The sequence below is a fragment of the Rattus norvegicus genome, chromosome 4 (assembly GCF_021556685.1).
Source record: "Rattus norvegicus strain SHRSP/BbbUtx chromosome 4, alternate assembly SHRSP_T2T, whole genome shotgun sequence".
Lineage (NCBI taxonomy): Eukaryota > Metazoa > Chordata > Mammalia > Rodentia > Muridae > Rattus > Rattus norvegicus.
In genome coordinates this window covers 6,962,893-6,980,586 of record NC_141537.1, presented here as the reverse complement: position 1 = coordinate 6,980,586, position 17,694 = coordinate 6,962,893, and the positions used below count along the sequence as shown (strand labels likewise).

At 41.0% G+C, this 17,694-nt stretch overlaps 1 long non-coding RNA gene across 6 annotated transcripts in view; it reads right to left on the bottom strand.

Moving 5' to 3' along the window:
• Window positions 1–17,694, bottom strand: part of LOC102550082 (uncharacterized) — a 316,819-nt gene that overhangs the window by 225,591 nt on the left and 73,534 nt on the right. For 2 of the 6 annotated variants that reach the window (XR_015685872.1, XR_015685871.1), the window contains exon 3: window positions 6,171–7,630. The exons of the other annotated variants lie outside the window; for them this stretch is intronic. This is a non-coding gene — a long non-coding RNA (uncharacterized LOC102550082). Of the gene's footprint in view, window positions 1–6,170; window positions 7,631–17,694 lie in introns of those variants that run through there. 6 annotated transcript variants of the gene reach the window in all.

Below are 17,694 nucleotides of genomic sequence, written 5' to 3'. Positions count from 1 at the left end.
ATGGTGACTAAAATGCTTCCCATTGCTCCTTGTTCTGTATATTAAACTTAAAACTGCACGTGTAAACCATATGCTAATTTTAAAGTCATTTAAATAAAACAATAGATGATGTGGTCAATTTATTCTTTGTGAAATGGTTCTAGGTTCATATTATATGTTTTGTGAGATGACTTGGACCTGAGGAACACAAAGTTTAAAATGGTATTTCCCTCATACAAGTTTATGGTGATTTATATCCCTACTGTCCATTGCATGCATCTAGTGTTGATATACTGTAGATATTTGGTAAATAATGATTAAACCAACAAGTTTGGATTTTCCCAGGTGTGGTGAGCTTCCAGGATCAATATGGTCCTCCCATCCTTCTGTTAGGTAGCCCATGTTGGTAGTATGGTCCTTTGCTGATGGTGAAATAACAAAGTGCCACATACCGGGTTGTAGGCTTATATTTTTCAAAACATAAATAAGTGTGCTTAAATGCTTTAACATTCCTTCTAGCCCACCACCCACCAGAGGTAGTGGAAAGGAAAGGTTAATAGGCAAAGGAGGATGTGGACCTGTTTAGAAATAGTTATTTGGGGCAATCTGTATTATCAGAATGCCAGCTGTTTGGTTCTAATCAGCAGTGGTACCTGGAACCACTCACAAATGCCATTCACAAATCAGCAACAACAGTTCAATCCAGAAAAAAACCTTGAGGCTCTGCCTATCAGAGTCCACTGAAGTGGCAAGAACATGCCAGAACAGTACCAGAAGTTCCTCTCTATGAAGTCACAAGAAACAATAATCAGCAAAGAGTGGCAAGGCAAACCAATCCCACACTGTCTATTAGGGTATATTTATACCCTTTCCAGACATCATGTCTTCCCTAGCATCCACTCTGACCTTTTGTTCAGTAGCTTCCAGAAAAGCACCACATATCTGTTCTCAGCAACATCCTCCCACATGTCTACTTCAACAAAACATCCTCTCATAAGCCAGTTTCTAGAAAAACATCACAGGACCCAACTGAGTCTCCAAAAAAAATTAGAAATATCCACTTCACTGTGTGACTTACATAACAGAAATCTATTCATCATATCCTGGTTGAAGAAGGCCAAGGTGTAGCAGATGGGCTCCTCCTTGGGCTTATAGATGATGTCTTTCTCCTGTATGCTCACATGGTTACCCTTGTGTGTCCTGAACTCCTCTTAAGTATATCAGTTACATTGGATTAGGGATTGCTCTAGTGAACTCACTGTCTTTATTTAACTATCTCCTTGAAGGTCCCAGTCTCAAATGTGGTTCAGAGAAGCTTCGAACTTTGATTAATAAATTTATATCAAGGCAGTATATCAAGGCACAATAACTCTGAATTCTTAAGATTAAGGTCTAGGCTACCTTAATGGTTTCAGGAGAACCATTCACAAACCATAACAGTAGTGATGAAACAGGAGAAATAGAACAATTTCAGTGGGAGGAGGATGAGACCACCAAAGCCTATGGGAACAGAACACACAAGTCAAGTTCTATTGTCTAGATGGAATTTTTGTGTAGAAAAACAGTATTCAAGACTGAGAATGTTCAATGTCAACTGTGAGTCTGTAGGTTCACATCTCCTCAGGGCCTTTAGTATGTTCTCCCTTACAGAGAGTCAGTGGCACTTACTAGTGACAAAAAAAAAAAAGCTCTAAATTTTTATTATATCTATGCATTTGTTGGTTTGTTTTTCTGGTGAGTTTTGGAGGGGTATTTTTTTTCATTTGGTTTGGTTTTCATTTTTTGTTTTGTTTTGTTTTGTTTTCAAGGCGGGGCTTCTGTGTTGCCCTGGCCATCCTGAACTCACTCTGTAGACCAAACTAGCTTGAACTCAGAAATGTCCTCTGGAGTGCTGGGACCAGCTTCAGCTACGTTTCCTATATAGCTCATGCACATTGCCTGAGGACAATGGTACTCACTATGCACTGGATTCTCCCATATCAATCAAGACAATCTCTCACAGGCATGGCCACAGGCCAACCTGATTGAGGTAATTTTTCAATGGAGACTGCCTCTTCTCAGGTGTCTAGGGTGTGTCATGTTGACAAGAACAAGAAACTGGCATCTTGTATACATCTGGGGAGGTGCAGGTTCATGTATGCCAGGACAGATATGTGGCAGTCAAAGACACCTTAGCAGAGTTAACTCTCTCCTCCTACCATGTAGGCTGTGAGGATTGAGTTAAGACCACCAGGCTTGGCAGCATGTACCTTCAGTTGCTAAATATCTTGACAATCCCAAAAATATTAATTATTTCACTTCTCTGAATCATCCTTGACTTTGAAAACTTCCCTTTCTGCACTAGTCAGCCCAGCTGTCACATCAACATATCTTGGAAACTTAATGGTTCTTTGGAAAGCCAGTTGTTTTGGATGATGTTTTCCTAGGATAAACACACGAAGAAGTGTTTTCCTGAAGTAGACACAAATAAAAGGATGTTTTGCTAAAGCAGACTTGTAAAAAAAAAACATTTTGCTAAAGCAGACCCAGGTGAAAGGACATTCAGCTAAAGCAAGCACATAAAAGGATGCATGATGAAGGATTCTTTGCTAATGGCACACATTTATGGGTCTGCCTTACATTGAGTAGTTGAGCTCCATTTGTTGGGACTCTATAGAGAGAAACTTCTGGTGGTATGCTGTGGCTTCTTGCTGCTTCTGAAGACTCTGGCTGATTGACAGAGTGATATGAGCTGAGACTGATGCACATGCTAAGGCAAGACCTGTGGAGGAGATGTGATGTTTAGAGGGTAATAATAGAACTCAAGGCTTGCTTATAGAGCTAGTTGTGCAATACTTGTTAGTCTCGTGTCTTTATTGATCTTCACTTCACTGAGAGATGCATATCTGAGACCTTTTCGTGGCATACCTATTGGCAGTGGTCCCTCCTGCTGACTTGTGCCCATTTGGCTGAGGCCTGGCTGTTCCAAGTAGGTCATACCACCATTGCTACTGTCCCAACTCTACCAAACTGGACTGCTGGTATATCCAGTAAGTATTTTCAAGTGGGTTGAGCCTCTGCTGCTGACCTGTGAACTAAACTATTGATTTCCTGACAATACAGATGGGATTTGTTCCAAAGAACCATTTCTAAATAAGTCCACTTCCCCTATATCCTAATAACTTTTCTTTTCTACTACCTCTGGTAGGCAGTGGGCTAGAAGAGTGGTTAAAGCATTTAAGAACCATCAGTAAAAGTAGGCTTTGAAAAAATTAAAGTTACAATATCCCAGGCTGGGCAGTTCGCAACTTGACACTTTCTTACGATCTACAGCTGAAAGTGCTAGTGAGGACTCTCCTCCTTGTTGGTTCTACCTTGACACAGAGAAGGCTCTGCTGTCTCTTCTGCACTCAGAGGTCCAGTTTTGTCAGGCAAGTGCCCTATAGTGTGATCATAGTATGTATCACATGCCCCAATCTCCAAATTCAGTCACCATGGGGATGAGAACTTCAGTACAGGGAGTGTAAGATTCCTACATATAATCACAGCATATAACCCCGGAAACATGTGATGTCCTCAGGCAGTCCTTCTAGTGAGCACATGTAAACTAGCTGCACACACCTGCCAAGCATGTCCTCCTCAAGAGTATTTCCCACAGCCGAGCTGTGTGAAGGCCACAAGCAGTCAAAGGGTAAGTGATGAGCAGTGTCAGATCCTCTGGGAAAATGCATTCCTACTCTCTCCAGAAATTGATTTTTTTAGGGATCAAACTGAATTTACTAATTTATGAATTTATTAATTAGAAGAATTAGAAGTAGTTTCAAGAGTCTTCTACTCAATTATATAGTTTTAGGAAAGAACTCAAAGTCTGTCCATGCTTCTAAAGTACACTAGACCTTTAATTTTATTTTATGAGCATATATTGATTAAACAGAGTAATAGTTCATGTACACAATACACTTTGATCATATCAGTCCTGTTCCCCTTGCTTTCCTCCTCTTCCCCTTATACGTAACTAATGCATCCTCTTTTACTTTCATGCCTCATCCCACATATATGAAAGAGCACACAATGCTTGTCTTTCAGAATGTATATCTCACTCACCATGTGATTTCCAGTTCTATACATTTTCCTGTGAACAACATAATTTCGTTTTCCCTGGAGGCTAAGTAAAATGCCATGTGTATACATCACATCTCATTTATTGCTGTTGATGAGTACCTTGGCTTGTGCTAGACCTTTCCTGCTGTGAAGAGTACTGCAATAAACACCACTGCCCATGTCTTTCTAGGAAACTGACTCTGTACCTCCAGAAGTCATATAGCTCAAGCAGAAGCTCCAAACTTAGTTTTTTAACTATACCCAAATTTACTACCATAGTGAATGCACTAGTTTACCTCCCACAAGCAGTAGATAAAATTTCCTTTCCTCCTACAACCTTACCAGCATTTGTTCTTCAACTAAATTTGTTGACACATTTTTATATTTATTCATCATCTGTATTTTTTTCATTTGAAAAATATCTGTTCATTTCTTTTTTTTATTTGTCTCCCTGCAGTCTAACTTCTTGAGTTCTTTGTATAATTTGGATATAAGACCTCTATCAGTTGTAGGATTGGTAAAGATCTTTTCCCAATCTGTTGGTTGCCATTTTGTCCTAACAACAGTGTCCTTTGCCTTACAGAAGCTTTGCAGTTTTATGAGATCCCATTTGTGGATTTTGTTTTCATCTTTATTAACGTGAGTATTTCTTATTTACATTTCAATTGTTATTCCCCTTCCCGGTTTCCGGGCAAACACCCTGCTAGACCCTCCCTCTCCCCTTCTATATGGGTGTTCCCCTCCCCATCCTCCCCCAACTACTGCCCTCCCCTCAATCACGTTCACTGGGAGTTCATTCTTGGCAGGACCAAGGGCTTCCCCTTCCACTGTTGCTCTTACTAGGCTATTCATTGCTACCTATGAGGTTGGAGCCCAGGGTCAGTCCATGTATATAGTCTTTAGGTAGTGGCTTAGTCCCTGGAAGCTCTGGTTGGTTGGCATTGTTGTTCATATAGGGTCTCAAACCCCTTCAAGCTCTTTCAGTCCTTTCTAAGATTCCTTCAACGGGGGGTTCCCATTCTCAGTTCAGTGGTTTAATGATGGCATTCGCCTATATATTTGCTGTATTCTGGCTGTGTCTCTCAGGAGAGATCTACATCCGGTTCCTGCCAGCCTGCACTTCTTTGCTTCATCCATCTTACCTAATTTGATGGCTGTATATGTATGGGCCACATGTGGGGCAGGCTCTGAATGGGTGTTCCTTCTGCCTCTGTTCTAAACGTTGCATCCCTATTCCCTCCCAAGGGTATTCTTGTTCCCCTTTTAAAGAAGGGGTGAAGCATTCACATTTTGGTCATCCTTCTTGAGTTTCACGTGTTCTGTTGCATCTAGGGTAATTCGAGCATTTGGGCTAATATCCATTTATCAATGAGTGCATACCATGTATGTTTTTCTGTGACTGGGTTACCTCACTCAGGATGATATTTTCCAGTTCCATCCATTTGCCTATGAATTTCATAAAGTCATTGTTTTTGATAGCTGAGTAATATTCCATTGTGTAGATGTACCACATTTTCTGTATCCATTCCTCTGTTGAAGGGCATCTGGGTTCTTTCCAGCTTCTGGCTATTATAAATAAGGCTGCTATGAACATAGTGGAGCATGTGTCTTTGTTATATGTTGGGGCATCTTTTGGGTATATGCCCAAGAGAGGTAGTTCATTTCTAATGCTCAAAGCCAACCATTGGACTGATCACAGGGACCCCAATGGAGGAGTTAGGAGAAGGAGCTTAAGAGACCTTATCTGGCATCAATGGGAGGTGAGGCCCTTAATTCTGTGAAGGCTTGATGCCCCAAGCATCCTCATAGAAGCAGAGTAAGGAGGGATGAGATGGGGGTTTGCAGAGAAAACTGGGAAAGGGGACAACATTTGAAATGTAAATAAATAAAATATCCAATTTTAAAAAAAAGATAGAAAAATGTCTGTTCAGCCCATTTGCTCATTTATTAACTGGACTGATTTTCACTATTTAAACTTTTTAGTTCTTTATATATTCTGGATATTAATCTTATATTGGATGAGTACTTAAAAACATTTATACCCAGACTGTAGGCTGTCTCTTAATTCTTTTGCTTTGACTTTGTTTTTGTTTTTTTCATTTTTGTTTGTTATGCAAATTCTTTTTAATTTTTTGAAGTCTCCTTGCTTATGTCTATATCTTATAATATTTTACTTAAATTTTCCCCAAGTAGGTTCAAAGTTTCAGGTTTTTCACTGGGCCCTTTAATCTATTTTTTGTTTGACTTTTATATAGGGTAGAAGATGGGGTTTGAGTTCTTGTTTGTCAAGAACATGGACACGTACTTTTCCCACCATCACTTGGTAAAGAGGCTGTATTTTTCCAGTCTGTTTTGGTATCTTTTTCAAAATTATATGACCATATCTATATGGGCTTATTTCTTGGTTTTCTATTTTATTTCATTACTGTATGTGTTTGGTTTTGTGCATGTACCATGCTGGTTTTTTACTATGGCTTTGTGGTACAATTTGAAATCAAGCACTCTGATTTATCTAGCATTACTTTTCCTGAATAGAATTTCTTTGGCTCTGTGAGAACTTCTGTGCTTTCCTATTAACTGTAGTTCGATGGTGAAGAATCCAATTGAATTGGTGGAATCTTTGTGTGGTGTAGCCGTTTTAACAATATCAGTTTTTCCAACCCAGACACATGGGAGGTCCTCCATCTTCTGGTATCTTTTTCAGTTTCCTTGGTGATATACAGTTTTCACTGCGCAGCCTTGGAGTATCCAATAATCTCTATGTGGTGGTCTTCTGACTTCACCTATACCGTGGTACTTCACTCTTCATCCAGCTGGCAGCCTTTCTTCTTTAGTCCTTTTATACTACTGTGGCTTTAGGAGATTCTGGAGGGATGGGTCAGCCCCATGGGAACTGCCTTCAGTAGGTATTGATGTACACTCCACACCTAGTGTGAAGGGTTTTATAGGCAGTGCTTCAGGACTTGAGTTTCTGAAGGTGAGGACTCTGCTTCTTTAGACAGTTTGTTGATACCTATGCACATAAACTCTTATGAGATGTACACTGGGATGACTTCTATATTTAAGCCACTAAAATGTCCCTGTCAGCTCTGTGACATAAAGCACCCTCTTTCTCTCTCTGCACTGCTCAAAGATGAACTCTATCACCCAAATTCTTGAGACTGTGACTTTTGGGCCAGTCCATTGGGAGACACAGATAGTGCCTATGTGGCTAGATCTCTCTATAACCAAACCAACTGAATGGCCCTCCCTATCCCTACTTCCCCCAGATCTGCTGGGCCTGTGTGAGGATCCTCTCTATTGTTGCTCTCTGAATGCCTCCAGTCCATGAGTTTGCCCCCTAAATCATAGTCCAGCTCCTCACCCCACCCTGGTGGTCCCTGACCCAATGCATCCTCATTTGCATTCTGTTTCTTCCCAGACCTTAACTGCACCATGATGAAAAAGGGGAACTAGAAAGAAGTTCATCAAATTGTGTCCCAATCAATAGACAGTGCTTCTTACGTCATCCCCAGTAAGCCAGAGATTTTTCCATTTGAAAGAGTTAGCAAGTGCCTGGAGATCTCAGCATCTGAAACAGAGAATGAAGAAACCGGACATAGGTGTGATACCTTCACTGTCCTGGCTCAGATATTCAGTCTTCAGTGTGGTCCCTTTTCATGTCATGACTGGCCATGCTGGGGGTGCCACAAAACACCCAGGAATACTCTCATTGTGGTGGCAAATTCAGGCTCCCAGGATACTTGCCTGCCTGCAAAATCTATTCCTGGGATAGTCACCCAGGCTTCTTTATTTACCTACATGTCTACAAGACCCCATCTCTGAAAGAACATTGCATCCTAGGGAATGGCAGATAGAACACAGCAGACAGTGAGCCTGAAGGGGCCACCATGCAGCCATCTTCCAGGAGCTTAGCCCTTCTAGTGATTTGTGAAAACAGCCCTGTGGGAAGCCTTTCCTCGAAGGTCAGCAGCAATTTCATTTTTATATCAAATAATTCTGATAACATGGTTGGATAAAGATACCACCACCTCTTTGCTAGAAAAGTCCTCAAAAGGAAAACACTACTTGTCTCTGTTGTAGAAAAAGATATTTTGGTTCTCCTGTGAGCTTTAACCAAATCTTTCCTGACTTGCTGAGATACAAATGCTCCAAACAGGGTTGAGCGATGGGGGAACATGTGCTATCTCCCCCAGCCTATGGCTGAGGACTTTCCAAGCACTTTTGCTATGTTACCATCAGAAGATTCATCGACCATCAAAGTGTTCAGAGCCGGCTAACTTCATCAGAGCTGGCAGGACACTAGAAAACACTCTGACAGCAGCACAAGCCTTCACATGAGACCAAACAAAAATCCAGGTTGTGAAAGATGCTCCTGGGCCGGCGGAATTCCCCTCATTAGCAGGAAGCCAGGCTAGTCCATCAGAGCATGCCTCCTGCTGCATGTCTGGACTCTATTCCTGCTCTCACTGGGCTTGCTTCTGACAAGACAGCATCACCTAGTGGAGGAGTGCCAGGAGAACTCGAGATGCCTACATCACCAAATTCCTAGGCTCTCAGCTCTCAGCTAAAAATGGAGGCTATGTCATCACCCCTCAGTTCCTAATCATTATAAAATTTCAGTAGAAAGGACTTCCTACTTCTCAGAGGACAATAAAGGCAAAATACATCAAGTTGCTATGTTAGAAGCTCTCCTCTTGCTACTCACTGTGCTTTGGATGGGTCAGAGGGTAGGGTGCAGATACTGTGGGCTTCTGTGCACTCCCCTTCCAGCTGCCTCTGCCTCAGGGAAAAAGCTATGGGAAACCCTCTATGTGTCTAATGTCTGGATGCTGAGGGCCACCTCTGAGGTCTATGGTAATCTTCCTCTACTGAGGACACCATTCCACCCTAGTCAACCTTTCCTTAGAAAAATTTTCTGGGCTTACACACAATACAATAGCATGAGAATCTTGAAAAAGTAAAAAGTGAAAGAACTTTTGCCATGAGCAAGGGCATCTAGAACAAGGACAGTGTTTTGACAGGCACATTACTAACTGTAACTCCTCTGGCTCTGATAGCAGCTCAGTCTTGTACTGACAGACAGGGAGGTCTCCACACTCACCCAGCAGAGGCTTCGGAGCTACCTTTCAGCACATACTGAGTCACCTTCTACAAGAATAAAACTTAGTAAAATATTCCTCTGCTTTAATTTAGTGTTATGCTACCATGAGACTCATTCTACTGTGGAGTTTTAAAGAGAGTTTATATTTGTATTTTCCCAAATAAAATTTATCTTAATAGAATTTTCAAAATATTCCCAAAATATGCTCACCTGATGGTATGGCCCATAGTATATCCTATTATTTTTAAACAATTATTTCTTTCAGGATAGCTAAGAGATCCAAACTACACCCTCCATGCTATTCTGACTACAAGGTCTGTTTAGTCTCATGAGGGGATGGTAAAACTAAGGTAGGAGTAGGAAGATTGATGGGAGATTGAAATCATACAGCTTGGAACCTTCTGGGAGACCAAGGAGAAAGGGCCACACTGCCCTTGAGTTCTGAGAGTCTCTGCCAAGAGGCAGGAGTTGAGTGCAGAGGTAGCCATTGGGGTCTCACTCATTTGCAGCAAACCCTTTACAGACTCAGCTAGGAGTACTATTGGAACGTGGCCTCTGCTTTAAAAAAAAAAACAACAAACAAACAAACAAACAGCTCTTCCAGGCACAATACTAGAGAGTGTTTGCTGCCTGCATCTTGCAAAGGAGGCTAGAAATGCACCCTTCTATTATCAGTTGGCACCCAAGGTGCCCAGACCCACCTCTTCATGCTGGCACAAGTGCTCATTTGCTTCCCAAGAAGTCTCAGAGCAGGAAGACCAGAGGCCAGAGTACTCAGGAAGGACTTAGGAAGTATCTCAGATGACTCAGGAAGCTACTAATAGCCAACCTCTTTCTCCTTCACAGTCCACACAGACACCCCAGGCTGTTATCACTTCAGCTGGTCATATGAGTTACAAAGGCACCATCTATACTTTTTGTTTCTCAGGCCACCATCAAGCAAGGTGAAGCAGAAGAGTTCCAAGGGAGCTAGCTACTCACTGGCCTTCAGTGTCACAGTAACCCTGTCTTCCATGAAACATGGTCACCTACACCTACTCCACACCCTGCACTTCTGTCTGCAGTCCCAGAACTAGAATCCAGAATGCCAGGCAGCATCTGATCTGTAGCTTCAAGGAACTCTTTCTTTGCATGTATAAAAGTTCTCACTCCTAGGAGAGCAGAACCAGCCCTGAAAAATCTGAGACAAGGACACAGATTACATGTGTCAGGATCTGTGAGGCTACCTTTCCTCCAGTCTTCCTCCTGATAACCCGAGAGAATACTGTGCATGGTAAGGACCCTAGTCTGGGATATGGGCCATATCCTTTCAATTCCACCTCCACCTGTAGAACAGATCACCCAGTCCTCTGTTAGGTCCTCTGCCTTGACCCTGACATACCATGAGACCCAGCTTGAAGGCTGATGCTGATGCACCAGTGAGGTACTAGAGTCTGGGAAAGGAGGCCTGGGAGAAGAGATGATGCCCAGAGGTACAAAGTCTTAGAGAAGCAGTGCTATGAGCTAGTGCACTGCACGAAGAGTACAGTTAATAATGAGAACAAGTGCTGGCAAAGATGCAGGGATACGCGAACACTTGGTCACTGCTGGGAGAGTACAAACTGCTGCTGCCACTATAGGAATCAGAGTGGATGTTCTTCACAAAGCCAGAAATACAACACGAATCAGCTATATCACTCTTGGGAACATACACAAAGGCCTTCATATCCTAGCGTAGAAATGTGTATGTTCATTGCTATTCTATCCACAACAGTCAAGAAATGAAGAGGGCCCAGGAGCAGCAGGTCCACTGCATCTGAGACACCGCCAGAACCTGAAGGGACCTACCAGATAAACAGTTCTCTGCACCCAAATCCCGTGGGAGGGAGAGCTAAACCTTCAGAGAGGCAGACACGCCTGGGAAACCAAAAGAGACTGCACTCTGCACACATCTCTGACGCCAGAGGAAAACACCAAACGCCATCTGGAACCCTGGTGCACGAAAACTCCCGAAAAGGGGGCCACAGATCTACCGGGTTGCTGCCGCCGCGGAGAGCTCATAAGCAACACCCTATGAGCAAACGTGAGCCTCAGAACCACAGGTAAGACCAACTTTTCTGCTGCAAGTGACCTGCCTGGTGAACTCAAGACACAGGCCCACAGGAACAGCTGAAGACCTGTAGATAGGAAAAACTACACGCCCGAAAGCAGAACACTCTGTCCTGTTTCTGAAAGAAAACAGGAAAACAGGTCCACAACACTCCTGACACACAGGCTTAAAGGACAGTCTAGCCACTGTCAGAAATAGCAGAACAAAGTAACACTAGAGATAATCTGATGGCCAGAGGCAAGCGCAGGAACCCAAGCAACAGAAACCAAGACTACATGGCATCATTAGAGCCCAATTCTCCCACCAAAGCAAACACGGAAAATCCAAACACACCAGAAAAGCAAGACCTAGTTTCAAAATCATATTTGATCATGATGCTGGAGGACTTCAAAAAAGACATGAAGAACTCCCTTAGAGAAACACAGGAAAACATTAATAAACAAGTAGAAGCCTACAGAGAGGAATCGCAAAAATCCCTGAAAGAATTCCAGGAAAACATAAATAAACAAGTAGAAGCTCATAGAGAGGAGTCACAAAAATCCCTGAAAGAATTCCAGGAAAACACAATCAAACAGTTGAAGGAATTAAAAATGGAAATAGAAGCAATCAAGAAAGAACACATGGAAACAACCCTGGATATAGAAAACCAAAAGAAGAGACAAGGAGCTGTAGATACGAGCTTTACCAACAGAATACAAGAGATGGAAGAGAGAATCTCAGGAGCAGAAGATTCCATAGAAATCATTGACTCAACTGTCAAAGATAATGTAAAGCAGAAAAAGCTACTGGTCCAAAACATACAGGAAATCCAGGACTCAATGAGAAGATCAAACCTAAGGATAATAGGTATAGAAGAGGGTGAAGACTCCCAGCTCAAAAGACCAGTAAATATCTTCAACAAAATCACAGAAGAAAAATTCCCTAACCTAAAAAAAGAGATACCCATAGGCATACAAGAAGCCTACAGAACTCCAAATAGATTGGACCAGAAAAGAAACACCTCCCATCACATAATAGTCAAAACACCAAACGCACAAAATAAAGAAAGAATATTAAAAGCAGTAAGGGAAAAAGGTCAAGTAACATATAAAGGCAAACCTATCAGAATCACACCAGACTTTTCGCCAGAAACTATGAAAGCCAGAAGATCCTGGACAGATGTCATACAGGCCCTAAGAGAACACAAAAGCTAGCCCAGGTTACTGTATCCTGCAAAACTCTCAATTAACATACATGGAGAAACCAAGATATTCCATGACAAAACCAAATTTATACAATATCTTTCTACAAATCCAGTCCTACAAAGGATAATAAATGGTAAAGCCCAAAATAAGGAGGCAAGTTATACCCTAGAAGAAGCAAGAAACTAATCGTCTTGGCAACAAAACAAAGAGAATGAAAGCACACAAACATAACCTCACATCCAAATATGAATATAACAGGAAGCAATAATCACTATTCCTTAATATCTCTCAAAATCAATGGCCTCAACTCCCCAATAAAAAGACATAGATTGACAAACTGGATACGCAACGAGGACCCTGCATACTGCTGCCTACAAGAAACACACCTCAGAGACAAAGACAGACACTACCTCAGAGTGAAAGGCTGGAAAACAACTTTCCAAGCAAATGGTCAGAAGAAGCAAGCTGGAGTAGCCTTTCTAATATCAAATAAAATCAATTTTCAACTAAAAGTCATCAAAAAAGATGAGGAAGGACACTTCATATTCATCAAAGGAAAAATCCACCATGATGAACTCTCAATCCTAAATATCTATGCCCCAAATACAAGGGCAACTACATACATAAAAGAAACCTTACTAAAGCTCAAAACACACATTGCACCTCACACAATAATAGTAGGAGATTTCAACACCCCACTCTCATCAATGGACAGATCATGGAAACAGAAATTAAACAGAGACATAGACAGACTAAGAGAAGTCATGAGCCAAATGGACTTGAGAGATATTTATAGAACATTCTATCCTAAAGCAAAAGGATATACCTTCTTCTCAGCTCCTCATGGTACTTTCTCCAAAATTGACCATATAATTGGTCAAAAAACGGGCCTCAACAGGTACAGAAAGATAAAAATAATCCCATGCGTGCTATCAGACCACCACGGCCTAAAACTAGTCTTCAATAATAATAAGGGAAGAACACCCACATATACGTGGAAATTGAACAATGCTCTACTCAACGATAACCTGGTCAAGGAAGAAATAAAGAAAGAAATTAAAGACTTTTAGAATTTAATGAAAATGAAGGTACAACATACCCAAACTTATGGGACACAATGAAAGCTGTGCTAAGAGGAAAACTCATAGCGCTGAGTGCCTGCAGAAAGAAACAGGAAAGAGCATATGTCACCAGCTTGACAGCACACCTAAAAGCCCTAGAACAAAAAGAAGCAAATACACCCAGGAGGAGTAGAAGGCAGGAAATAATCAAACTCAGAGCTGAAATCAACCAAGTAGAAACAAAAGGGACCATAGAAAGAATCAACAGAACCAAAAGTTGGTTCTTTGAGAAAATCAACAAGATAGATAAACCCTTAGCCAGACTAACGAGAGGACACAGAGAGTGTGTCCAAATTAACAAAATCAGAAATGAAAAGGGAGACATAACTACAGATTCAGGGGAAATTCAAAAAATCATCAGATCTTACTATAAAAGCCTATATTCAACAAAACTTGAAAATATGCAGGAAATGGATAATTTCCTAGACAGATAACAGGTACTGAAGTTAAATCAGGAACAGATAAACCAGTTAAACAACCCCATAACTCCTAAGGAAATAGAAGCAGGCATTAAAGGTCCCCCAACCAAAAAGAGCCCAGGTCCAGACAGGTTTAGTGCAGAATTCTATCAGACCTTCATAGAAGACCTCATACCAACACTATCCAAATTATTCCACAAAATTGAAACAGATGGAGCACTACCGAATTCCTTCTATGAAGCCACAATTACTCTTATACCTAAACCACACAAAGACCCAACAAAGAAAGAGAACTTCAGACCAATTTCTTTTATGAATATCGACGCAAAAATACTCAATGAAATTCTGGCAAACCGAATCCAAGAGCACATCAAAACAATCATCCACCATGATCAAGTAGGCTTCATCCCAGGCATGCAGGGATGGTTTAATATACAGAAAACCATCAACGTGATCCATTATATAAACAAACTGAAAGAACAAAACCACATGGTCATTTCATTACATGCTGAGAAAGCATTTGACAAAATTCAACACCCCTTCATGATAAAAGTCCTGGAAAGAATAGGAATTCAAGGCCCATACCTAAGCATAGTAAAAGCCATATACAGCAAACCAGTTGCTAACATTAAAGTAAATGGAGAGAAACTTGAAACAATCCCACTAAAATCAGGGACTAGAGAAGGCTGCCCAATCTCTCCCTACTTATTCAATACAGTTCTTGAAGTTCTAGCCAGAGCAATCAGACAACAAAAGGAGATCAAGGGGATACAGATTGGAAAAGAAGAAGTCAAAATATCACTATTTGCAGATGATATGATAGTATATTTACGTGATCCCAAAAGTTCCACCAGAGAACTACTACAGCTGATACACAACTTCAGCAAAGTGGCTGGGTATAAAATTAACTCAAATAAATCAGTAGCCTTCCTCTACACAAAAGAGAAACAAGCTGAGAAAGAAATTAGGGAAATGACACCCTTCATAATAGACCCAAATAATATAAAGTACCTCGGTGTGACTTTAACCAAGCAAGTAAAAGATTTGTACATAAGAACTTCAAGACTCAGAAGAAAGAAACTTCAGAAGATGGAAAGATCTCCCATGCTCATGGATTGGCAGGATTAATATAATAAAAATGACCATTTGACCAAAAGCGATCTACAAATTCAATGCAATCCACATCAAAATACCAATCCAATTCTTCAAAGAGAACAATTTGCAAATTTATCTGGAATAACAAAAAACCCAGGATAGCTAAAGCTATCCTCAACAATAAAAGGACTTCAGCGGGAATCACTATCCCTGAACTCAAGCAGTATTACAGAGCAATAGTGATAAAAACTGCATGGTATTGGTACAGAGACAGACAGATAGACCAATGGAACAGAATTGAAGACCCAGAAATGAACCCACACACCTATGGTCACTTGATTTTTGACAAAGGAGCCAAAACCATCAAATGGAAAAAAGATAGCATTTTCAGCAAATGGTGCTGGTTCAACTGGCGGTCAACATGTAGAAGAATGCAGATCGATCCATGCTTATCACCCTGTACAAAGCTTAAGTCCAAGTGGATCAAGGACCTCCACATCAAACCAGATACACTCAAACTAATAGAAGAAAAACTAGGGAAGCATCTGGAACACATGTGCACTGGAAAAAAATTCCTGAACAAAACACCAATCGCTTATGCTCTAAGATCAAGAATCAACAAATGGGATCTCATAAAACTGCAAAGCTTCTGTAAGGCAAAGGACACTGTGGTTAGGACAAAACGGCAACCAACAGATTGGGAAAAGATCTTTACCAATCCTACAACAGATAGAGGCCTTATATCCAAAATATACAAAGAACTCAAGAAGTTAGACCACAGGGAGACAAATAACCCTATTAAAAAATGGGGTTCAGAGCTAAACAAAGAATTCACAGCTGAGGAATGCCGAATGGCTGAGAAACACCTAAAGAAATGTTCAACATCTTTAGTCATAAGGGAAATGCAAATCAAAACAACCCTGAGATTTCACCTCACACCAGTGAGAATGGGTATGATCAAAAACTCAGGTGACAGCAGATGCTGGCGAGGATGTGGAGAAAGAGGAACACTCCACCATTGTTGGTGGGATTGCAAACTGGTACAACCATTCTGGAAATCAGTCTGGAGGTTCCTCAGAAAATTGGACATTGAACTGCCTGAGGATCCAGCTATACCTCTCTTGGGCATATACCCAAAAGATGCCCCAACATGTAAAAAAGACACGTGCTCCACTATGTTCATTGCAGCCTTATTTATAATAGCCAGAAGCTGGAAAGAACCCAGATGCCCTTCAACAGAGGAATGGATACAGAAAATGTGGTACATCTACACAATGGAATATTACTCAGCTATCAAAAACAATGACTTTATGAAATTCATAGGCAAATGGATGGAATTGGAAAATATCATCCTGAGTGAGGTAACCCAATCACAGAAAAACACACATGGTATGCACTCATTGATAAGTGGCTATTAGCCCAAATGCTTGAATTACCTAGATGCCTAGAACAAAAGAAACTCAAGACGGATGACCAAAATGTGAATGTGTCACTCCTTCTTTAAAAGGGGAACAAGAGTACCCTTGGCAGGGAATGGAGAGGCAATGATTAAAACAGACACAAAAGGAACACCCATTCAGAGCCTGCCCCACATGTGGTCCATACATATACAGCCATCCAATTAGACATATGGATGAAGCAAAGAAGTGCAGGCCGACAGGAGCCAGATGTAGATTGCTCCTGAGAGACACAGCCAGAATACAGCAAATACAGAGGCGAATGCCAGCAGCAAACCACTGAACTGAGAATAAGATCCCCGTTGAAGGAATCAGAGAAAGAACTGGAAGAGCTTGAAGGGGCTCAAGACCCCATATGTACAACAATGCCAAGCAACCAGAGCTTCCAGGGACTAAGCCACTACCTAAAGACTATACATGGACTGACCCTGGACTCTGACCTCATAGGTAGCAATGAATATCCTAGTAAGAGCACCAGTGGAAGGGGAAGCCCTGGGTCCTGCTAAGACTGAACCCCCAGTGAACTAGATTGTTGGGGGGAGGGCGGCAATGGGGAGAGAATGGGGAGGGGAACACTCATAAAGAAGGGGAGGGGGAGGGATTAGGGGGATGTTTGCCCGGAAACCTGGAAAGGGAATAACACTCGAAATGTATATAAGAAATACTCAAGTTAATAAAATAAATAAAAAGAAAAAAAGAAACGAAGACAGCGTAAATGCCCATCAACTGATAAACAGACAATGAAAATGTGGTATATTTATCCACTGAAATATTATTCTGTCATTAAGAAAAACAAAATTATGAAATCCACATGTAAACAGATGGAGCTGGAAATAATCATTCTGAATGAAGAACCCCAGACCCACAAAGTCTAATGTCCCATGTTTCCTGTCACTAGCAGATTATTAGTTTTGAATCTGAAGATATGTGTGTTTCATTTGGAATGCCATAGAGGTAAAGATATTAGTAAAGAAGGGGTCATGGAGAAGATTTCAAGGAAAAGAAGATAAAACAAAATGGTGTAATGAGTTAATGGAGAATGATGAAAAGGAAGGGGTTAAATTAATTAATTTCTTTATTATTAATATATTATTATATTATATGACATTTATTTACTATATTATATAATTATTATTCATTAATAATTAAATACGAATAATTTAAAT